The 17,689-nt window shown below is 37.5% G+C and overlaps 1 protein-coding gene across 2 annotated transcripts in view; it reads right to left on the bottom strand.

Annotated features, from left to right (window-relative positions):
- Nucleotides 1-17,689, bottom strand: part of fndc5a (fibronectin type III domain containing 5a) — a 45,215-nt gene that overhangs the window by 26,536 nt on the left and 990 nt on the right. The gene's annotated exons all lie outside the window — the stretch shown is intronic.

Below are 17,689 nucleotides of genomic sequence, written 5' to 3'. Positions count from 1 at the left end.
GTTATTCATCCTTTTTTTTTAATATACATTAATGTCTGAGTACCTATAAATATAAATATCAGTGTATTTTGGTTCTTTTCTGTTCTCAACAATAGGAAAACATTCAATAAATAGATTTTTGAGCTTTTTGGAAAATACAAATCCTATTGAAAGTGTTTGTGTCGAATAACTGTGGGTCTATCAGCCCCCACCCTAAGAGTGTCACCAACTTTCATCACAAAGTTACACCCTTGATAAGGAGGCCATTGTACTGCATTCACAGTACAGACAAGTAAGGAAAATAGTCCCTTTATTATTTTTGAGCAGATATTTTAATGATATAATTGAAATTTATTGATCTCACATTGGAGAAATTTACCTCTGCATTTCACCCATCCTCTTCGGCAGAGATGGGAAGTAACGAAGTACAAATACTTCGTTACTATACTCAAGTAGATTTTTCTGATATTTTTACTTTACTTTACTACTTATTTTTATGGCGACTTTTTACTTCTACTCCTTACATTTTTACACAAATATCTGTACTTTCTACTCCTTACATTTTTAAAAATTGGCTCGTTACTTTAGTTTTGAATCATTTCAATTGAGTTACCGTTATTATTTTTCACGTCATCAATACCAAATTCAATCTAATTGGATGGGAATCTACGTTGCATTTGACGCACCACTACAAGATGAATCGACAGATTCGGCGGTATTCATTGGCGGCAAATCATTGCAGCTTGGTGGCGGTGGCGTTAGCATAGTAGCATGGACGACGAGATGATTGAAAATGAACACAACGGAGATCTAGTCCTATTGGCAGACATCCATTAAAAATGTAGGCAACGGCATGAAAAAAGTGGTTTCTACTTTTACTTTTATACTTTAAGTACATTTACAAGCCTGTACTTTGTTACTTTTACTTGAGTAAAGAAGTTTAATCAGTACTTCCACTTTTACCAGAGTATTTTTTAACACAAGTACCTGTACTTTTACTCAAGTACGGAAAGTGAGTACTTTTGCCATCTCTGCTCTTCGGGAGCAGTGGGCTGCCATCTTGGGGTGCCCGGGGAGCAATAGGGGGTTAAAGGGGAACACAGTTTTTTTTACATTAGCTCTGCGCGGATGAAGTCATACACACTCTGCTTTGTTTAAAAAAAATATAACCGCGGATGTCTGGGGGACAATGATTTGCCTACGTTATGAATGCTGACATACCATTAAGAATAAATTATGAACAGTTCAGTTTGTGCCTTCAAGTTGTTGCCCATAGGAAGACGTTACTTGGATATAACCTAATGGAATATCTTCAGAAAGGCTCCAAATGACAAAACTCATATGATGTATTAACATGAAATCAAGGGCTCAATGTAAAAAACGATGTTCCCCTTTCAGAGACCCAGAGTGGCAGTCTGTGGGAGTGGGTTTCAAACTTACAACCTCAAACTTCAAAGCTCTATGGCACAAACACTAGGCCGCTACTCCCCAGATTTTAGACAAAGCATATTATACAACAGACTTGTATTATCTAAAAATCTAACTGATGAACTATAGAGCAATAATACACTGCATCTGCTAAAAGCCTTTCATCCGATGGTTGAGTGCAAACTGCGTGAATGTACCCTTTAAAACTCAACAACGCCCTGTTGTGACGCTGTTGAATTAAAACCACAAGCATGCAGGATGGTTCTCCTGCTCCCATGCAGCCCAATAGGGAGACATGGATTTATACCACTTTATCACAGCAGCCAAGTCATTAGAAATGCCTCTTTCTTAGCGTCAGGCCCCTCGGCTGGTTCGGCTCCCCAGGTTGCTAATAAGCTGTGGGCTTGTGAGTCAAGGTAAAAACTGCCTGTAAGCTTCAGCACATTCGAGCTCTATCAGCCTCTTAAAATGAAGCAGAGGCCTCAGGTTTTTAGAATCAGTCAACAGAAGATTGTGCCACTAATTTAGATTCGGTAACTAATGATGAAATAATGATGAAATAAAGAAAACAAATGAGCTGTCACTATATGCAAGCTGCTATAACCAGCAGATGGCATAACTTATCAAAGCTGTGTTAATTTGAGGGAAACATTTTTAGTGAGATGAGATGAAACTTTACAAGAGCACATTAACCTGCAGGGGAAGCGCCTCCATAAATCAAACCAGAACGATGAGCATCTTCTAGGAAGACTGACTTCGGTGTGCTGAGTTTTCTTTTACCTTTTAAAGAAAAGGGTGGATCATTTCTTTTTTTTGTTTAAAGCCCGGTGACACAGAAATAAAACACAGAGTAGAAAAAAAAGCTTAAAAATGTCAACGCCTAATCCTGGTTCTATGTCAGCTGTTGACTAAGCTTTTCTTTTTCGGTTCTGCCTTGTAGAGTTTCACCGATCAGACTTACACAAGCTTATGCAGATTTTTGTTTTCCTTGGATGTTTGATGTTTTAATTCGAAAATGTTTTACTAAAGAGTATATATGTTCTGCATGTTTTTCTCTCACCAGAGTAGCACTTTATAAACCATTTAGAAATCATAGATTTAATATTATACCAATTTCCGCATCAAAGTAATCCATCACATTCAAAACAATAACAATATGTGTTTCAACGTTTATGTCAGAAAGTATTAGAGATGATTCAACTAAGTTTCTGTATTGTAAAATATTTTATTGGTTTATCTTTAAATGTCGTGTTTACAGTAGCGACAAGCAGAAAATCCTCAGCTTTAAAGCATTAGTCTGTTTGTATTTAGTCTATAAATGTGTTTTAGTCAGTGAATTGACTTACTAGGTGACTTATAGCTTTTCAATAATATTCTGTTATTGTGACTTCACATCATAAACCTTTTACCCGATTTTTAATTGTTGTTTATTATTGAGCAAAAAAACATACTTGACTTATAGTGTTCTAGATTTCAGATTCAAAGACACAGACGGACCCATTGTTTAATGTGAGACATTTTAAAGGCTCAGATGCAAACGGGCAGGAGAGAGAACAGAGACAAGACGTTGTACCAGGATTTCAGCAGAACTTTAAACTGGTCTCCTCCTAAGAGCCAGGCTTACAGGTATAAAACTGACCTTCTCCGTGTTCCAAGCCAAAACCCTGAGGACAAGACAAACACTAAAACCCTCTCACTCAACTGGCCACCAGGAAACAGGACATTTCCCATGGAATAAACTAAAAACTACCAAACAGACAAACAGAAAACAAATAATCATCTGGCCCCGATCACCCAGGCAAAAGCAAATATAAAGCACAGATGCAGGTGGAAAGGATGAGTGAAAATTAGGAACCGGGCAGAATTATGTAGGTGAGGGAAATTAACAATTAAAATGAAGCTATCAGGCCAGATCATGATTTTCACCTGTAGTTGAAAATCACCACCCTGATAAAGTTCCTTATCTGCCTAATAACGGAGCATAATTCATCTTTACAGGAGGAAAACTTTGTTTTAGCTTCTTTCTTATCTAAAGGAACATTTCTGTCATTAGAAAAAAAATTAGTAAATACATGTTCAGACATACATTTTGAAACTGAGGGGTCATTAGAGACAATCCTGATGGAATACCGCTGACTCCAGTATGCTCTAACAGGTTATCTGACTTAATCAGCATAGTATACAATGAAATACATAATGTTAGGAATCCAGTCTGTGTGGGTTGTGTTTTTGTGTTTTCCCCCTCCACCACCAGGTGGCGCCCTGTTCTCGTTGGTCCTCCCACACACCTGCGGCTGGTTGGCTCATTACTGAGGACTTTTTAAGCGGTGGACTGCCACTACTTCGATGCCAGAGTGTTTGCCAGTTTTGGGTACTCTAGCAAAGCTGAGTTTAGCTGAGTCTAACTGAGTCTTTGTTTCTCTGAGTCTAACGTGATTTTTGTCTGTTGCCTTTTGGTAGGAAGTCATCCTGCATACTGGATGTTTGGCCTTCTCCCCCTGGAAGAATTTGTTTGAGCTTCACACTGAGCAGGGGATTAATCTACACACGTCCCATTTAAGTTCTCCAGGAAATCTAAATGGCAGTCCGCTCCATTGCTCCTCAGGAACCAACCAAACCAAAAACCTGTCCGCCCTCCAACGAGCCCCTCTATCTCTGGGAAAACCCACACCGACTGGGTTCTGGGAAGAAACCTTTCTCTGCAATCGTGAGTCCCGTTTATCTCTGTTTTTGCAAGACGTCGTTCAAAGTTCCCATGAAGTTTTTAAGAGATCTGACCCACATGCAGAAAACCCCTCAATAAACCTGTTAAACTTCTACTCTGGTTTCTCTGAGTGGTTTTCTGCATGTGGGTCAGATCTCTTAAAAACTTCATGACACATAAATACCTTTGGCTACAGATGAGTTCATGAAACACTTTCTACTAAGAGTATATCTTCCTTCCAAGCTTATTAAACAGAAGAATTGCAGCTTGTTTTTTAAGCCCATTGAGTGAGCTATAAGGATTTTGGACTTAATAGGAAGTAGAAACATCTGGTAGCTAATTAAGAGGTGTTAACTAACACATGTATAATCACTTTGAAATGCTTTGTCATTTTTTATAGCCAATTGACCATAATATGTTCTTCATTAAAGGCAGACAGCTGGTCACAGCCATGCTTCTTAGTGTCGCACTTAAAATATAACATGAAGCCTACACTGAAAAAAGTGTGAAATGTAGCTGTTCATTAAAACTAATAACTGTCACTGTGAAGTAAAGACAAATGTGAAAATTAAAATTTTATTATATTTTAATAAATTAACTGGTATCAATACAAACATAAATTCGTGTTAATTTTGTTAAAAATAAGTGCATTAGGTTGGTTCAATTTCAATATACTGTATTAGTTTGGTTCATTAACTGAAATGTTCAGAAAATCATTTGGAACAGGACAAAGATTTTAAGTTGGGCCAAGTGCAGTAATATTGTTTATATCAACATAAAATAATCAGGTCATAACAAGTGATTAAATTCAGATTCTGTGAAGTCAAATATTTTAGATGTGATATCTGGCCATCACTGATTTTTTTTTTTAAGCAAGGTTATAGTTTTTCGATTTTAAATGAAGGTCCCACCCCGCCTTTATCATTATTTGTTTCAGTGTCTTGCCAGATCTTTAGGACATAGAGCTGCCAGGAGAAATTGCCTTTCTGCATTTATTGCATGTAATTGTTTTCAAAACCAATTTTTCTGACTGTAACGGACACTTGAAGAAAAAACCTCCCCCTCACAGACGCCTGCACTGTCTGTTTCATGTCTCTGCTTCTTCTCATCAGTGTCTGTCTCTCTTCTCGCTGTATTTCTGTGCTGTGCTTTGGATCTTCTGGCAACCTCTCTGCTTGTAATTGACACCTCAATTGATATCTGGCTACAGTGAGGACGCGGTGGGTGAAAGGGGGAGATGGTGACTCACTCATGCACTATTCTGCAATTGATTAATCTCCTTCCTTAGCTGCTTTATAGTGTAGGGAGAGGAGTAGCTGTAGCAAGAGGTGTTCCAGCTTAAGATATGAGATGCATTTACGGTCAGATCGCCCTATATTTGATAAGTACGCTTGTGTTAGTTTGGCTGCATTTTGATGTTTCTTTATTTATTCTCTGGGGTCTGCTCAGCAACCTAGCTCTGCAAAACAATCACACCTACAATTTCTTTAGTCCCTTTGAGGAGGAATGAGTTATTTACTTGTGGGAAATGAATTTTCCAACCCTGCCGGCCAAAAGGGCACTGAAGTGGAAAGGGTGCAGTTGCAAAACATCATATTTCTACTTGATGAAACCCACAAACACCAGCATTTCTCTAATTAAATGTCAAAGAGCTGAGTATGAAAATCAATGCAGCATTGTGTACCAACAGAAAGAAAGCCAGCTTATCTAAAAAAGCAAAGGAGAGTCATGAGGTTGACAATCCCACTGCTAATGAAATCCTTTCTTAAACTAGGAACTGCCCAGTGATATGAGATTGAGCTGATACCTCTGTATGAACACACAGCTTTGCAGAAGGTTATGAAGATGATTATCAGCACTATTAGTTACACAAAAGACATTTGTGTTCTCCAGCTCTCTATACTCAGCTTCTTGTCCATTTTTGATGCAACTAATGCAGAGTCATCCGAGTGTTTCTGCAGATGACAGGACTCTGTCTGGTACTGGAAGTCAGACGTGTAGAGAGTAAAAAAGAACGGTGAGAGTACAGTCCCCTGTGGTGCTCCTGACTACTTCATTAGACAGCTGACCCTTCAGTCTCCCAAACTGTTGTCTGTTTGTCAGGTAGTCTTTGATCCAGGTGATTGCTGATGTCTGTCAAAGTAATTCAGACTAATTTGTGTTAAATGCAATGGAAAAATAACAGAACATGATCTTCACAGTGCTGTCTGCCTGGCCTAGATGACTGTGTAGGTGCATGACGGCGACTAAAACTCAAACTCCACAGCAATAAGCAAACTTATAGAAAATCAGTATTGGTATAAATCTGGAAAAGTCAGATCAGTGCATCTCTTCCACATGTGAAAAACTGATATTTTTTTTATTAGTGCATTTTTTCTTGATTTGAGCAGGTAAGTAACACACTTTTAAAATGGAATAAACAATCTACATTAAAAATAAAATTGGTGGCCTTAGGATTGTGTCTCTGTAATTTGCAGATGATGGGGTTCTGATGGCTTCATCAGGGCGTGATCTACAGCTCTCATTGGAGCGGCTCGCAGCTGAGTGTAAAGCTGCCGGGATGAGGATCGGTGCCTCCAAATCCGAGACCATGGTCTTGAGCCGAAAAATGGTCTTGAGCCTTCTCCGGTTTTGAGAGGATGTACTGCCCCTAGTGGAGTGGTGGAGGAGTTTAGGTATTTTGGGGTTTTGTTCATGAATGAGTGGAAGATGGAACAGAAGATCAAGAGGTGGATTGGTGCGGCGTCTGCTGTGAAGCATGCCCTGTACCAGTCTGCTATGGTGTAAAGAGAGCTGAGCCAAAAAGCAAAACTCTCAATTTACCGGTTGATCTACGTTCCTACTCTCATCTAGGGTCATAAGATTTGGGTCATGACCAAAAGAACTAGATTCCGGATACAAGCGGCTGAAACAAGTTTTCTCCGTACTGTGTCTGAGTTCTCCCTTAGAGATAGGGTTAGGAGATCAGTCATCCGGGGAGGACTCAGAGTAGAGCCGCTGCTCCTCCACATCGAAAGGAGCCAGTTGAGGTGGCTCGAGCATCTGATAAGGATGCCTCCTGGACGCCTCCCTGGTGAGGTGTTCCAGGCAAGTCCCACTGGGAGGAGACCCAGGACACACTGGAGGGACTATGTTTCTCGACTGGCCTGGGAGCGCCTTGGGATTCCCCCGGAGGAGCCGGCCCAAGTGGCTGGGGAGAGGGACGTCTGGGCCTCCCTACTGAAGCTGCTACCCCCGTGACCCTGATCCTGGATAACCGGAAGAAGATGGATGGACGGATGGATGGATGGATGGATGGATGGATGGATGGATGGATATAAAAAATAAAACAAAAAACAACAGCTGTCTCTTAATTTGAGTGTATAATATCTGTTTTATTTTAAGGATAAAAATACTAATTCCATTGGCAGATCACCTTATTTAGCTACTCAAATTAAAGATATAACATGTTTAATATTTTAAGAAATATTTGCTCATTTTTAGATTGTTTGGGCTTTCCTAATAAATTCTGTAGCCTCTTTATTTTCATGCAGATTTTCTTACTGAAAATATGCGAAGAATGCCAAAAAGCAAAGACTTTAGCCAACAAATCTATTATTTGAACTTTGTAATATTTAAGTGATGCTTTTTGGTAAAACCAGCTTATCATCCTTTATTTTTTTTATCTAGAAGTATGTCCTTCTCAGCATGATGCAGTTTTAGTGATGAACTTTTTGTATCTGGGTTTTGAATTCTCCTCTGCAGCAAAAGTCTAAATAATGCTGTGGAAGTTCTGCCTGAAGCGGCTGAAGTTAACATCTTCTCCGATAAAAGAGTCAATGCAGCAGAACAACTGATACAATCTTCCATTAAACATCAACAGTAAAAGCATAAAGCGATGTAAGATGTCCTGTAAGATTTAAATCGAGCTTGTAATCTCCTCTTTGCTCATAATTAACCCAACCATGTGGATGCATGGCTCATATGTTTAGGACATCACTTTTAAAAAGATAAAGATCTCAAAGCTTAGAGCTCCTCACATGATTCCCATCAGATAAGTATTAGGAAGTTAAGCATAAAGTTCACTGAATATGTTACATGCTTTAGGACTTCTTATGATAATTTAAAGGCATTTCTGACTCACTGGGTCTCAGTGTTAAGGCAGAACTATTTCACTCAAGCTAAAGGAAACAACGCAATGCTGAACATGTTCTATGTGAGTATTTAATGAAGTCAATACACTGCAAAAAATAGATATTTAAATAAATATATTTTTTCTTAAAATAAGTCCATTCTTTCTTGAATTGAGTAGGTAAATGAGACTCTTTGCCAATGGAACAAGTCAATTTGGAGAGAAACATCAGCTGTGCTGCTACCATCAACACCCTTGTTTATAGATGCTGGAGATCGGCCTCTTTTCCAGTGTGGTCCTGTTTCTCTGACCGTGACTGAGTGGATGTGCTCTCTTCGTCCTCTGGCATGGGAGCTGGCTCGGAGCTCGTTTGCCTGGCTGTGTGTTTCCTGAACGGGGCCGCCTGTGGAGCTGGTTGACAGTTGCCTTTTGTATCTATGCTTCTTTTTCTATGTCTGCTTCTGTCTCCTTGAACCCCAGTCGGCCTCAGCAGATGGCCGCTTACACTGAGCCTGGTTCTGCTGGAGGTTTCTTCCTGTTAAAAGGGAGTTTTTCCTCTCCACTGTTGCTACAAGCATGCTTAGTGTGAGGGATTGCTGAAGAGTCAATGAGTCGGTGCAATCAACTGGTTTTCCTTAGATAGAAAACTTTGTATCAATTTGACTGTATGATCTGGTTGAACTGTAAAGTGCCTTGAGATGACATGTGTTGTGAATTTGGCGCTATATAAATAAACTGAATTGAATTTACATTTAAAATAAGAAAAAACAATTGCATTAATTTCAAATGAATATTATCTAATTATCTTATTTTGAGAGTAAAAATAATAATTTCATTGGCAAACCACCTTATTTATCTACTTAAATTAAGGGTAAATCAAAATTTTTTTTATTTGTATTTCTTTCTACATAATCTTTGCTTTGTAAGTCACTGAATTAAAAGTTGAATGACCTGAATCTACTTAAAGATCATTCAATAATGTATTTTAAAAGCATTTTAAGCCCAACATATGGTCATATTAATATTTCAGTCTGAAAAAATCACACGAAGAGAAAGGACAATTAGAAGAAATGCACTGATACAATTACTTGGTGTTTGGCGCTCAGACCTCAGCAGGAAACATAGAGCTGAATTTAGATAGATATGCATGAACAGGGGTAAAGAACAGGGCTGTTTCCCCCCAGGTCTGAAACTGGTGGTGGAGTGGAGATAGATGAAGTTGGTCAGTCTGTAGACTGCTGGTTAGGGAGACGGTCTGCTGAGCTTTATGGGGAGATCCAGTGGACTGCGTGAGCTGATACTAGAGCTTCACTCAGGAAACTGGAAGATGGAAGTCCAGTTGGATAACACAGGTTGAGAGAACCTGTCCATGATGAGCAAGCATGAAGCGACAGTGGAGAGGAAAAACTCCCTGTTGGGAAGAAACCTCTGGCAGATCCAGACTCAACATGGCAGTCTTCTGCCAGACCGGTTGAAATGTGATACAGAATGCAGTAAGAGTCTGGGAGGAATGAAAATCTGATGAAGTTTTAGCTACGATGGTGGAGGTGGGTTGAAACTGAGTCACTAAATGAAGTCACACAGCGCATCCGCCGCCTGCGCACAGGAGCAGACAAGTTGCAGATCGGAGGCCAAACTGTATGATTAATATTAATGAGATTAAGATTTGGATTATTATAATTTTAACTGTGTCCTTTTTTTCCTTTCTTCTAATTTTGAATGAGAAAAAGCACGACAACTGTGGCATGTGGTCAGTGAATAAAATTATCCTCGGCCTATTTTCATCAGACACGACTAGAACGTTTTTTTTTAAGGGGAAACATAAACAGGTAGTATGTCTGTGGGATGCTGACCACGAAAAAGACAACCCCCTCAGGGGTCCACCTGTTCCTGCAGACTGCTCAGTTATAGCACATACCATCTGGGCCAGCACACATTCCACCCAACAAACCCATCTTTTAATGCAGAAGGAACAACACAGTCTCATATTTAAGCTGTTATTTGGAGCAGCAGATTAAATTTTCTCATAGATCCAAACTTATTTATCCTGGTGGGCTTACAGGAAGATATTAGCCAACAAATGGTTTCATTTACTCCCAAACGCTGACAAAGAAAAACACTGTTATTGAAGGTGAAACAAGAACCCTGAGAGACACAAAGCCAGACAACTCAATGGCTTAAAGAAAACCAATCCATGAAGGACAAACATTAGAAATAAAAAAAAAGGTTGGAACAAACTGCTAAAAGAAAATAATATAATAGGAGGGCAACTAACAGGAGTCTGTGTGAAAACTGAGGAGCAATACACTAAAGTAGATAGATAGATAGATAGATAGATAGATAGATAGATAGATATACAGATAGATAGATAGATAGACAAATAGATAGATAGATAGATAGATAGATAGAATAGATAGATAGATAGATAGATAGATAGATAGATAGATAGATAGATAGACTATATGTGCAGCCTGTTTTGTTAATGAGTCACAGACGGTGAAATTAATCAATTAAATGTTAGGGAAAAACATTTACATTCTTGCTATGAACTCCTTCCAAGTGATAACTCAGACACTCCTACACCTGGGATACACGAGAGACGACAGCCTGCGTCAGAGCGCCGTCGCTGCCACGTCAGTCTGCTGGCATCATTGTCTCTGTCTCCCACAAGCTCAGTGTCACCATGAATGTACCACTCTGTCCCGACACGCCAAACGTCAAAAATCATTGACAAAGGAAAGGTGATATTAAAATCGATTTCTAATTAAGAGAAGGGAAATGTAAATGATTTTCTTTGTGTTTAAACCTCCAGCTGGTCCCTGTCCCTATCTTAGGGCCATATCTTAAAGCTTTTGTTAATATTAACCCATAATATTAACTAAAGGACAAATGATTGTTACATCTTGCTAAATATATGCTCTGTGTGTGCATCTTGAAGCTCTATGTCTCCAGTTCTTTTTCCTGAAAAGAGATCACTCGGGATAACTCTTTAAATAAAACTTCATAACTTAAATGTAATAAATAACCAGGAGACATGACAACAGATTTTAAAAGAAATTATAATCTTACTCAGATCAGAGAAGTTGCTTAGAGTTTACAGAAGGCAGCTGCTCACCTCTCAGGAAGTGGCCCTGATTAACAGTTAAAAAGGCATTTTATACATCTACAGTCTGCCACATCATCACATCATTACATCATACATGTTAGCAGATGATTAGACATCCATGGCTCCAGCCATCAAAATATTACAATTTGTTCTAAGCTGAAGGACAACCCTCTCATTCTATTCCCAAATATTTGCTACGTACAGAATGAAGATTATAACTGTATATCTGGACAGAGGAAACATCTTAACCAGAGAAACTATTGTGGAAAACATCAGTACTGACACACAACAGGAAGCTAATATTAAGGTGCAATAAACTCAAACATCATCAGTGATAATTCTCCTAACAATCTGCTTCTTGCAAAGTTAGATCTCTAAGAAAGCTGAAAGAGGCTTTATAAAATGAAGGAGAGAGTTACACAGCACTAGAGGAAAGAGCAGCTGCAGGTTTATACAGACACTACTTCAGTTCAGCTTATGATTAAAACATGAAAAGCAATGAAGGGGGGGAAAGTCAGCTATGCTTTGAAAATTATGGTATTCGCCTGTTTCAAAGCTTTTTCTACGCCTGCTTTTAGTAGCTGATGTCTCAATTTTCTGTGCAGCTTATGTAAGTTAACAATTAACTCCAAATAGGTAAAGTTTCCAGAATTCCTATCTGTCTACGAATTGATACATGTGAAACTGAACAGTGTGCGACTTTTTAGCAGTTTCCCATTTATTCACCAATATCTAATTTTCAACTCCTTGAATTAACGTTGAAGAATCGTTTTGTTGATTCTTTCTTTGGTTTAATTCAAGCTTTAAAAACTTTTCATCTGGTTGCAAAAATAATAAATACCTTTTTTGATTTATTTTGTCAGAAAATAATCTAAGGAGGATAACTGAACAATAATAAACATGTGATAAAGAGATAGCCAAGCTGGTTAACGCTCAATGTTTAGAAAGGGGAAAGCTAACAGATAAGCCAGTATATAATAAATAATATTCTTGATTAACCTCTTAAAACCTTCTAAGACCTTAAGGGGTAATAATTCAGAATGCATAAAATTCCACCGGTAAAATTTTTACCAGCAGGTGGAGCCATTGCACGCAGCTCCAAGCTGACACCAAAAGTTCCATACCCCACAGCTCTGGAACTGTTATAGCTAGAGGTCTGAGATTTTCAGCATTTCTGTTTGACATGATGTGGAACACATATAATACAATAAAACCTGCTTTTTCTCAAGAATGTCTTTATTGCTGCTTTTCAAAAAAGACCTATCATTTGAGTCATGTTTTAACTTATGGAGGTTGGTCTTTTTTCTAGTCACCCAATTTGAATTTATATATTAGGAAACCAGAGGGTGTTATCTTTCAAATAATGTATTGCACATATAATTTGTGCTTACAGTTCCTAAGTTATTTGCTTTTCGGTTTGGGTATGCAAAATAGGATTATCAAAAAAATCAGGTGGATGTTAAGAGGTTAAATCTGCGAGTCACAAACAGTAAGATGATTAAAAAGTGCTTAAAGTATTTAAAGATTTCTGATTTGTAGGGAATTAAGTATAGCAAAATTTCATTTATATCAATAAAAGCGAAACAAAACTGAATAGGATCCTGAAAGTTCCTCTTGCACTAATATCAAATGCCTTCCGTCGGCCAATGGCTCGTCTAAAATGAAGCTACAGTAAATGCCCAAACAGAGATGATAGCAGCTGAGCACAGGGAGGTAGCTTTTTCCTCATTCTTTAAAGGAACAATGCAGCATCGCCTGTCGGCCCAGAAGCTTAAAAGCATAACACAATAGAAGCATTTTGTCTTTTCTGAGATAAAATCTCTATTTCAGCCTTTTTTCTGACAGCACCTCTGCTCATAAGCGCTCCTAAAAATCACATGTGATGTGATCCCTTACTGTGGGAGATGGAAGATGTGTTAACATTCCTCTCTTTGATGCTGGAAGGGTTATTGCTCAACATTATTACCATTAACAGAGATTTTCCTTTCAGTTTTCTACCTCTAAGGCTGGAACCACAGAAAGCAACCTCTGGTAGGTATTGCTTTGTTTTTGTAAAAAATGAAGCCTATGAAGCAGCTGTAATGCTGGAGTCAGTGGTGCATTTATTCACTGATTCGTACATTTTGTTTCTCCAAATAAATAAAAAATACTATTAAGATAATATTAAGAGTCATATTCAATAATTAGGATATTCTTTTTTTTTTTTTTTGTAACTAAGGGCAGGAATATTGGATATAAATTATTTAAACATGTTGTTTTAAGCATTGATTTCTGTTAATTATAATGATTTCTCACAGCTAATAAATAAAAATATTGCATGTAAGATAAATAAATGAAATTAAAAAAACTTCAAATATTTGATATCTTAACACAGAAATAAGGTTTTTTATAAAAGTGTGGTAAATATCTGAAAAATAACTTTTTTTCAGCAGTACCATTTTATTTTAAGAGAAAAAAATATTCTTCCTGTTACAGAAACAGAGAAACTTTAAATATATTGCAGGGATGGGACTGTTAAGAAGTTAAAGGGAGAGCCCACTCATTCCTTCCCTGTTTAATGTGTCTGGATGTGGTTTTGGTCTAGTTTTCTAGGTTCTGGTTTAAAACTGCGGAAAAAGATAAAACTCGAATCTCATCAGAGGGGAAAGCCTCTAACTTGTTCAGAAGGCCATTGTTTTCTTCCCCTCTTGCTCTAAAGACTAATCTGGGAGTAAATGAAATAGATGATCCATAAAACTGTGATTTTTTTGGTAATTCTATTTTGTAAGGTTTTATGAAATTTGAAGTTTACCAGCAATTAAATTTGTATGTATTTTTAACAATTAAAGATCAACTAAAGGATATCTATTAAGTGATTCCTGAACTCCCTTAGGTCAGACACAATGCTTCTCTGGGGTAACATAAGAGGAATTCAAAAAAGCATCAATAAAAAAATCTGTGACCCTTCACAGCTCTGGTGCATCATTCTCAGATGTATGAAGGCACCATGTTTGCTCTATTCAATCAGTTTTATTCTTATAAGAACAAGGAATGTTTAACCACTGCACCAAAGGGGGTGGAAGGAGAGGAGGCTCGTTGCTGGATAGTGGACAGTTTTTATTGATCATCTATCAACAGTGATCAGCGGGTCAAACGATGGAAAAATTTACATTTTTTCTCATACTCAATAAATGCATTAAAACCAAAAGACCCTATTTTTAATTTAGGTAAAGCAATTAACGCTTTTTGCTTTTTAATCAACCACTTCTTGAGCTTGAAAAAAGACAGATCAGATTAGCGACTTAATTAAATTTAAGCCCTTCATTTTATTTTGTATTCAAAATGTCTGACTTTATAAGAAAACCTGTAGTTTCCCTTTGTGTTCATTTTTTTATGTCCCTAACTCTGATTTGATATAATCTTTTAACCGTTCTTTTCACTCTATGCTATTTTCATCACACCTCTCCTGTGCCATATCTTTCTCCCTCTTTAGCCAAGGTTTCTCACTAATTCTGGTTCAGTGAAGAGTTTTAAGTATTTTAAGTGTTTGCAACACGTTTCTGTAACACTTCTTTTATACAAACAGATGCTTGGCAACAACCCTTATAATGTCTGAAATATCACAACAGAGGCATCTAAACTAAAGGTGTCACAGATTTTCATCGAAAGCTACAGAGAAACAATTTCTGAAACATAGGGTTCAGACAGACATTATTCAAAATGTGCAGGGGTAAAATAACAGGAAAAGACAAGCAACATCCAGCACTCTGGTGTGAAAATGTAAGATTTAAAGCCTCAAGACTATTGAGATGTTAGAATTACTTCAATAACGCTAGATTTATGGGAACAGATTCTCTGTGTAATGGCCAAACCTCACCAAAGGATTAAATCAGCATCCCAGTGCAGCCAGGACCACTGATACACATGCTGCATATTGATCACTTATTTCACTCTGCTCTGAAAGGTTGACTCTTTTACATTTTACCAAACAAACATCTGACCAAAGAGCACCCTTAGTGGAAAGTCATTGAAGATTTAAACTAAATCTACGTGTTTATGGAAGCAGGACAGCAACAGGGCTCTGTTACCATACTGGTCATTTAGTCTGCCGGCAAGATAATATGGTATTTCTGTTTAGGTGAACAAATGCTCTTGTCTCTCACCTTATATCGGTGTAACAGAAAGTCTAGTTGAAAGTAAACCCATTAAGCCCGGCAGGCCCGGTACCGAGCCCAGCAAACACCAGCTGAGCACCAGCCAGGCCAAAACACAGTCACATTATGTTTCATCCACACGCCTTTTAAATGGGGCTTTAAAATTTCTAAAACATGTTTCCAAATATTTTTTTCACAAATTCTTTTTGTTTTATAGCTGTGTAAACATATAAAACATGTCTGACTGCAGAAACAATGCAACACCAGGTATTCATTTTTAGCCACACCCCCTAATGGCATCCTTGGAAACTAGAGACTCAAATCTTTCCAAGGAGGGGTCAGAGGTAATTGGCCAACCAATTCAGCTGATGTAACCGGCCAAGGTTACATAAGCTTGCTCTGTTCTTCTTATTTTCTATTTAGTTTGGTGATTTTATTGGTAAATTTCAACGAAACAACGACTAAATCCTAGGAGTCTCCAATAATGTAAATCAGCATATTAGTCTGAGCCGATTCCCTTTAATGAGTAGAAAAATGCATTTTTGCAAGTTTGGCCACTTTTGGCACTGTGCCAAAATCACACTTTAACTTATTCATTCCAAATTAGCTTGAGTTACAGTCAAGATGTGGATCTATAAAGTCTGAGTGTTCATACGGAGTTTCAAATGGGATTTCATGGTGTTTTGCAGTGTTTATTTGGAAAAAATTGGCCAGGCTAAATATTTTAAATTTTTTCTTTGTTTAATCATCTATAAATCAGACATGGTGACATTTAAAATTGTGGTTCCACCTGAAAAATATTCCCCAATGCCCTTCTGTCACACAAATCAAACAATTGTTTTTCCAATTTATAGTTTGGGAGCTGTTCTTGCTTTGATTCACATACGTAATTTCATACGGAATGTGCTCCTAAGACCCTCTGGCTTAAGGTGTTAAGATAACAACCAGATATTTTTCTTAATGTACTGCTGGTGCAATAAAATATTTTTTTTTTTCCTTTATGCACTTCTTTTCAGAGCTATTAATGTGTAAACAGCACCAATAAACAACAACTAAAAATTATTTAGAATAAAGTAAAAGAAAAAACAAAAAACATGCACTTAAAGAAAAGTAAATCGATGACAGTGTCCCTTCGTGGCAGGTAGACATGACCCCAGGAATGCAGGAGGGTAGGGTACAATTAAATTATTGGTTTCAATAAACTGTAGAGGTCTGTGTGTATCACCGAGCTGTAGCCTGGTGATCCATCATCAGCGGCGAGGATGTGGAAGTGGGAGGATGATGAGCGCACCAGAGGGGCATGTCGATGGCAGAAGCAAAGAGTGGCTCTCCACCTTCATGAGTGCTGGAGCCTCTGGTAGCTTTGGCTTTTAAAAAGATGTTTTATGTATGCATGTTTGAAAAAAAACCCCAAAAACATCCCACAAAGTGAAAAGGCATGCACCATTAGGGCTCTGTGCAGCAGCAATCCCTTCAAGTATTTCTAATGATCTGGAGTCACACAAAAATACCTGATATATGATTTTCACTTTATCAGCTCATATTGAAAAAGATATTTTGTTATTTATTAATTAGGGGAATCAAGGCTGAACATTTCCACTGCTTTTTGTCTGTAAATGCAGAAAACAACATATATTCTGGCACACATTTGTCTTCATCTATAACCGCTTTCCATGCAGGGTTAAAGTCTATTGCACCGGTTGAACTAACATGCATTGTTTTGAACTATAAATGATGGCCAAACCACCCAGAGAAATCCTGCTCACATTGGTGGAATTCAGACCCAGTATCTTCTTGCTGAAAGACAGCTGTGCTTAGAAATGTCCAAAACAGAAAACCTGTCAGGGATAATTGTAGTGATGCCTAAAAAAATGGCGCATTATATCATTCCTTTATTTTCTGTTGCATTTGAAAACTAATGACTCAATTTCAGACACTTTCCTTTTAATTCCTGATACATTGCTTCATAATATATAATGAAATCTCAAACTGCTCCACTTTAATGTGATGTTGTTCAAATAACTATCCAACCCTTGCATTTGTGTAACCTACAGTGCAATACATTATATATATATATATATATATATATATATATATATATATATATATATATATATATATATATATATATATATATATATATATATATATATATATATATATATATATATATATATATATATTTATTTATTTATTAATTTCTAAAAAAGCCTGGTCGATTGTCACAG

This window comes from Cyprinodon tularosa, unplaced genomic scaffold, assembly GCF_016077235.1.
Source record: "Cyprinodon tularosa strain WSP-4 unplaced genomic scaffold, ASM1607723v1 ctg316, whole genome shotgun sequence".
Taxonomy (NCBI): Eukaryota; Metazoa; Chordata; class Actinopteri; order Cyprinodontiformes; family Cyprinodontidae; genus Cyprinodon; species Cyprinodon tularosa.
Note: the sequence above shows the minus strand (reverse complement) of the source record. Positions and strands in the feature narration are given on the sequence as shown.